A 6,668-nucleotide genomic window follows, 5' to 3' on the forward strand; every position below is an offset into this window, starting at 1 on the left:
TGAAGTTAGCTTTTTGTTGTTGAAATATTTCGCCCCAGGGTTTTAAAACGGGGAAAAAAATTAAGTGGAAATTTCGTTGCTCCTGACATTAGAAGATAAACCTGAGACCTCAACGTAGATTCTTAAAACCTCAGTCCTCACAAAGATATCTAGTGACTAAATAGCCTAGTGGTTAAGACGTTGGGATATGGGATTGGACAAGCTGGGTTCAAACTCTGACTCAAGAGCTGTGTGACCTTCAGAGAGTTACTGAACCTCTCGGTGCCTTGGTTTCATCATGTGAAAAATAGAGATACTAAGATTCCTTACGATTAATGGAAATAACCCACCTCCTAAGGTGGTTATGAGGCTAAATGAACACATATGTGAAATACTTAGGGTTGGATCTAGCACATACTTAGCAGTTGAGAGTCCACTATTGTTTTACCTGGCTCTGCTACTAAATAGCTGGGAGACTTTAAATAAAGCCATTCAACTTCTCTGCTGTAATCAGGGAAGCTAGGACACTTGTGTGTTTTTTTTTCGAGGTCTTTTCCAATTCTAACGACCTGCGATCCTAGCAAAAGCCTAGTGTCTTGCACGCAGCAGGGACTTCTGCTGGGACTTTTGCCGACCAATATTCAAGAACCTGGGTGTGGTACCAGGAGCTTTGCCTTATGTTTTGAGCCTAGAGAAAAAGAAGACTAAAGAGTCATACGGTCTGAAGTATAGAAAAGATGATTCTAGAGAAGAGCGTGTCCTGAAAAATTCCTAAAATTAGTAATCAGTCATGCCTAATAAAATTGAATTGTCACGTTCCAGTGATGGCTCATGTGCTTGTATGTGCCAGGTTACAGATGATGTCAAATAGTGACTCACGTCCACCATGAATATGATCTCAACTGCAGCAGAGCTATTTGGGTTGGGCAAAAAGAGGACCGTTCGTAGTGGGGGTTGTAGCATCTCCCTTCAAGGTTTCAAAAAGAAAATGCAGCTTCATGCACTGGCCTGTGCCACTCATTCCTTTCCCCAGCTGCAACTGGAGGACAAGGCCGGATGGATTGAATGACTGTTAAACCTGATGTCCCAGGACAGAAGGAAGCACCCCCTGCTCTGGATGCTCTTTGTCCTTGTTTGTGGGTGTCATTTGGGTGGGATTCTTTTGCTAGGGAACAGGCTGAGGAAGATGGGAGATTTTGGTTTCTATGGATACAGGGCTAGCTGGGATTTGCATAATGTATTTCCGAGAACAGACAGTCTGGGAACAATGTGGACCCAGGAGGAACATAAAGGCACATGGAGAAGAGTTGGAGAGTCTGGGTAGTCAGGCTCCATTTCAGCCCCCCTCCAGGGACAGGAGTCTGGGATCCTCCCCCACCCTTTGGAGAGGTGGTAAGACGGAGCCCTGAGGATTGAGGGAAACTGCATGAACAGTGCGCCCCACAGGGCATGACCTCCCCCTTTATGTCAGCTGTGGGCTAAACGGGTCCTTCAAAATCTATATTAGCCTGTGAAACTCGTCTGTTTACTTACAAAACATTCCACAACATGCCCTCATTTTAACCCCCTCTGCCACCTGACCACCGTGTGAGACAGGCTCAAGAGAGACTTGTCCAGGGTCACGTGAAAGATCTGCAGCAGAGCCAGACCCCAGTCCCAGGTCTGGAGTTACCGTCCCCCACTTGGGGACTGCCGGATGTCTTCTGGGGTTTGCAGCAGTAAATGAGGCCTAATTGAGTCAGTTCAGCCGAGGGCCTGAACTAAGGCAGTGAGGATAATGAGGGAAAATGGGCATTAAAATACTAGAGGTAGTAGGGTGGCCAGGCGGCCTCGCGAAGGAATGTTCTAGGTGAGAAGTCAGGAGTCAGTGGCGGCCAGGTGACTGGCTTGAGTGGTGTGCTAGTCACTGAGGTGTGGCCTGGACCCCAGGTGGGTTTAATGTCGTGGTTGGGGGGGGACATTGCAGTGAAAGTGTGGAGAGGACCATTAGGTACAGCTCTGCGGCTCACCATATGGACGAGAGATACAGAGTCAGGAGGCATTGACAGGGTTGTCTTAGCGAGGGCTCTGGAGTCTGCACTCCCACATGGAGAGTCTATAGAATAAAGGAGGGAGGCAGGGACAGGGTCCTGTTGAGCACCACCACGGTTCAGAGGGGGGCCAAGGATTCCAGGTTAAAGACATGAGGCGTGAATAGAGAAGCAGAACCAAGGAAAGGTGCTGTGACAAAAGAAAAAAAAAAACATGCTGAAGGTAGAAGGGAATGAGCAACAGTGTCAAAAGACCCAGGACATCAGGTAAAATGAGGATGAAAAATAATTCACTGACTCCAATTTAATTGCAACTCCTGGCACGGCTTCTCCCACTATCATTGAAGACAGAAGTAAAGGTGAAAACTCACATCATCAAGAAGTGATGGCTGACCAACCTGGGAGCAGAAGTTAAGGAGGAATGCCCCCTAATTCTAGAGCCTGGGGAGCTGGATTTTTAGCACCCTCTCAGACTCTGCCTCTTGAAACACCTACCCAAGAGACATCACAAGCCATTTTGTCCCTCCTTCTGTCTCTCTAACTGTGCTCTGTGGACCAGATGCTACAGACGTTCTGATGTTGGACTTTTGGGTTCTAATGAGGCAGTCTTGGTGCCGCAAAGTTGTGCTCCTTGGTTACTCCTTGCTTTATTTCTGTTTGCTCTCTTGAACCTGGTCTTGGCTATGGGAATTAAAGGAGGAATCCACCCTGTGAGCCCATGGATGACAGCACAGTGGTGACAGAGTTGCTGACTGAGGTGAATACTTGTTGAGTGAATGCATAAAGGAGTGACTCAATCCCCAAGGAGAAAGTGAATTTGCGAGACAAAAATTGAGGATGTGAGACCCAGCCGTTCTCCTTACCTAGAAATGATCTCTTTAAGGTAGAGACTGCAAGTCAGAGTATTATAACTAAGGGACTTTCCTTACATGTCCTAACCCTCACCTGGACTCGAGTGGCCAGGCATACTGTTTTCTTCTCTCCATCCTGCCATACCCATTCAGTTACTGCATGTCCCAAAAGACAGCCAGGCAGAAGAGGAGGGGGAGTAGTGCCAACACCGGGTGTAAGTCCCAGGGGATGTAGTCCCTCCAAAATGAGGCTGATACAGGAAAGACCCTTACTGTGGTGCACGCGAGTTTGTTCTTGTTTATGTTTCTGTTTTTATTAGTCCACATTTCCATAGTTTTGGGAGAGCTGTAGGCATAGATCCCATTCCCGCCCCATTTTGTATATTAAATTTATTAAAACTGGTTAATAACAAATTTCAGGTGTAACACATTATAATTCAATATCTCTATACTCTATTGCATGCTGACTACCCAAAGTCAAATTTCCTTCCATTACTGTGCATTTGACTCCATTTACCCAATTTGCCCTCCTCTCCCCCAAATAAATGAATGGAACTACATCAAACTGAAAAGTTTCTGCACAGAAAAAACACCAAAACCCTCAACAAAGCAAAAAGGCAACCAAATGGGAGAAGATATTTGCAAATGATACCTCCAATAAGGGGCTAACATACAAAATACGTAAAGAATTAATACAATTCAACAACAACAAAAAACTCCAAACAATCCAATTTAAAAATAGGCAGAGGCTCTGAATAGACATTTTTCCAAGGAAGAGATACAGATGGCCAGTAGACATATGAAAAGATGTTCAATGTCACTAGTTATTAGGGAAAAGCAAATCAATGCCCCACTTTTGTCTGAGAGAAGCTAGGAGGTACTGAGAGATTGGCACCCCAAGAACTGTCCTCAGTTGTACACATCGTCACCTGAGTGGATCTTGTATGGGGCTGATGGAATCCACGTGTCTAGTTAGGAATCACCTCCTTTGAGAATGTGTCCATTGGTTAAAAAACAGCATGGGGGCATGACAAAATACTACAGAACAAAGGAGAAGAATCATTTGAAGACTCAGTGGGAACCTAAATTTCTTTCAAAGGCCATCTGCAACATCTAGAAGAAAATTTTTGTACCCTCAATAAGGAGTCATCTCAATTTGAACAGGAGCAGAGAACAAGAGGAGAGGAAGCTAAAATGGGAAGAGTGGGATAAAACAGAACTGCAGAAAAACTGAAAATGTGAAACCCATAGAAGCAGTAAAGAGCAGAGTTGTATTAGCCTGAGAACAAATGAACAAGAAATGTGGAAGATAAACCTGAGAAACTTGGCAAGAAGACAGAAGTGAGGGACATTTTTTTTAAGAAAGAAAAAAGTAAAGATAACGGACAGAAAATGAAAATCCAACTTAAGGAATGTAGGGGGGAAAATAAGAACAAATTAGATCCAAAATGACTGACGCAATTGGAGATTGAAAGTTGTATTGTGGACAAATTCATAGCAAATACTTTGAATGACAGGATATTAAAGTCTACTGACATTCAGGACTCCAAAGGAAAACAATACAACAAACACCTAGTTACATACAAAGGAATAGCATCAGTCTGGGTTACCAGAAAACAAATAATGGGGAAATATATAGAATCTTAAGCAATTTTTCCTGAATTGTCTGAGAATTTTATACCCAGACAAGTATAGGAAACTTAAGAAATGACACTTCCAAAAATGTAAAGATTCAGAAAATAAACCATCCATAAGCCCTACTCAAAATAATTTTGTTGACGATGTGTCGCAAATGTCAAAAATTCTTGGAAGAGATAATATATATATTGTTAAATGTAATAACAATAACCTGATTATAAAACTCCAGGTTATATTAACCAAGCCCAGAAAAGTTAAAGGCAAGAGGAGTAAAATTTCTTAAATCCCCCACATGAGGAAAAAGGGTGGAAAGGAAGAGAATTTTTAAAACATATTGTTTCATTCTGTACTTTTGATACTGAGATAAGAATATATTCAGTTTGCTAAAAAACTAGGAGACTTTTAAAACAGCATATATGTCTTCCAAAACATGAAAAAGTAGGAAAAAATGAAAACAAAGGAAACAAGCAATAAAATTAAATGTAATAGTTATGTTAACAAATATATCCCTATTAAAAATTAACATTTGCAAATAAGATTTGAAAAACTAAAAAAAAAAATAATTTTTAAAAAAGATTTAAAAAACTGTAATCAAATGCTTATAAAGAAAATCTTAGACAAAAATGAGAAAATGAACCACAGTAGCAAGGAGTCTGGTTTCTAATAATACACATCCAAATAGGAAACAAGATTTGCAACAATAATTTTACATAGGAATTCAAGGAAAAGGACAAAACAGGATTTAAAGGGATATTTCATACTGACAAAAGCATCAAAGTATATAAGGCAAGTTGCTGGACATACGTACACTGCAAATTTGTTGCTGTAATAATTGCCTACAAACCCAAGAGAATCAACTGAAAAGAGAACCAACGAGATTTGATAAAGTAAATCCAAGTGCCATTAGTTTATAAAAATTAACACTTTTTATTACAGTAATACCCAGTTAGAAAATGTAATAGGATTAAGATTCCATTCACAAAAACAACCAAAACGTAAAACTATTTTGGATTAAATTTTAAAACAAAACTACAAAACTGTACTGAAAAAAAAAATCACTAGAGTAAGCACTTAGCATTCCTAGTTCTTTGTTTTTTTTTAAATTAGACAGAGATTTTAATTTCATCTGGAATAACAAGAAAGGATTAACTCAAATATTTGGGGGGGGGGAAATGATATCCCTAAGATATTTTCAAAGGAATATTCAGATATTGGGACAATATATGTGCAAAAGATCCTTGTTCCTTACAGAATTATTTAAAATGGGAATAGTTGGGAATAATCTAGATATACAAGAGAAGGGGAATAATTCCATATACTGCAATATTATGAAGCCACAAAAAATTTTTTTAAATAAATGAATGTTTAAGACATGAGGAAATGCTTACTTGACAAAAACCAAATTAGAACAACAAACTGTAACCAGAGCAACTCCAAATCTGTAAATCTATCATATTTTGGAAGCAAATACCCAATATTGTTAACCACGGATATCTTTGGATGAGGCGTTTACACATGACTTTTGTTTTCTCCCTCCTCCCCACTCCTCGTTTTCTTAAGAGAAAGCATTACATTTAAAATCAGGAAAAGGTAACATTAAGAAAACGAGAGTGTTAGCTCTGGCTATTAGGTGGTTACTGGTACCCTTGACGCAGGGTTTTACCTTCAGAACTGAGCCTAGGAGGGGAAGCCTAAACAGACAAGGGAGAGAGGAGGTAACCGCTGGGCTGGGTCACCTGAGAGAGGAGGGGTGAGGACAAAGGGACAAACAGAAGCATTCGGGTTGTCTTTGTGAATCCTTGAGAATTTTCAGCAGGATGCAGGGCCACCTGCTGAAAAACCAGCGGAAAAACCAGCGGCAGGGGTGTCCGAAAAGAAAGTGGTGACGTTCAGGAACAGAGGGGCTGGGAGAGGGAATCACAGCCTTTCAAAGACCTGTCCCGCAAGGTCCACAACCCACAGACTCAGAAAAGACCCCAAGGTGGCGCGTGCCTGGAGGCAAGGTCTGCAGGGCGTGGCTGGCGGCTCAGCCAGCTACCTCTAGGTTGGAAGTGTCTACCAAACTGGTCCAAACACCTCATTAACACATCCGGGTCTTACGGGAACTTTTTAGCAGGGACGCTACTATTGGCTTCTGCTATGGCATGATGTCACCATCATCCAATCTGAG

The sequence above is a fragment of the Rhinolophus ferrumequinum genome, chromosome 18 (genome assembly GCF_004115265.2).
Source record: "Rhinolophus ferrumequinum isolate MPI-CBG mRhiFer1 chromosome 18, mRhiFer1_v1.p, whole genome shotgun sequence".
NCBI classification, from domain to species: Eukaryota; Metazoa; Chordata; class Mammalia; order Chiroptera; family Rhinolophidae; genus Rhinolophus; species Rhinolophus ferrumequinum.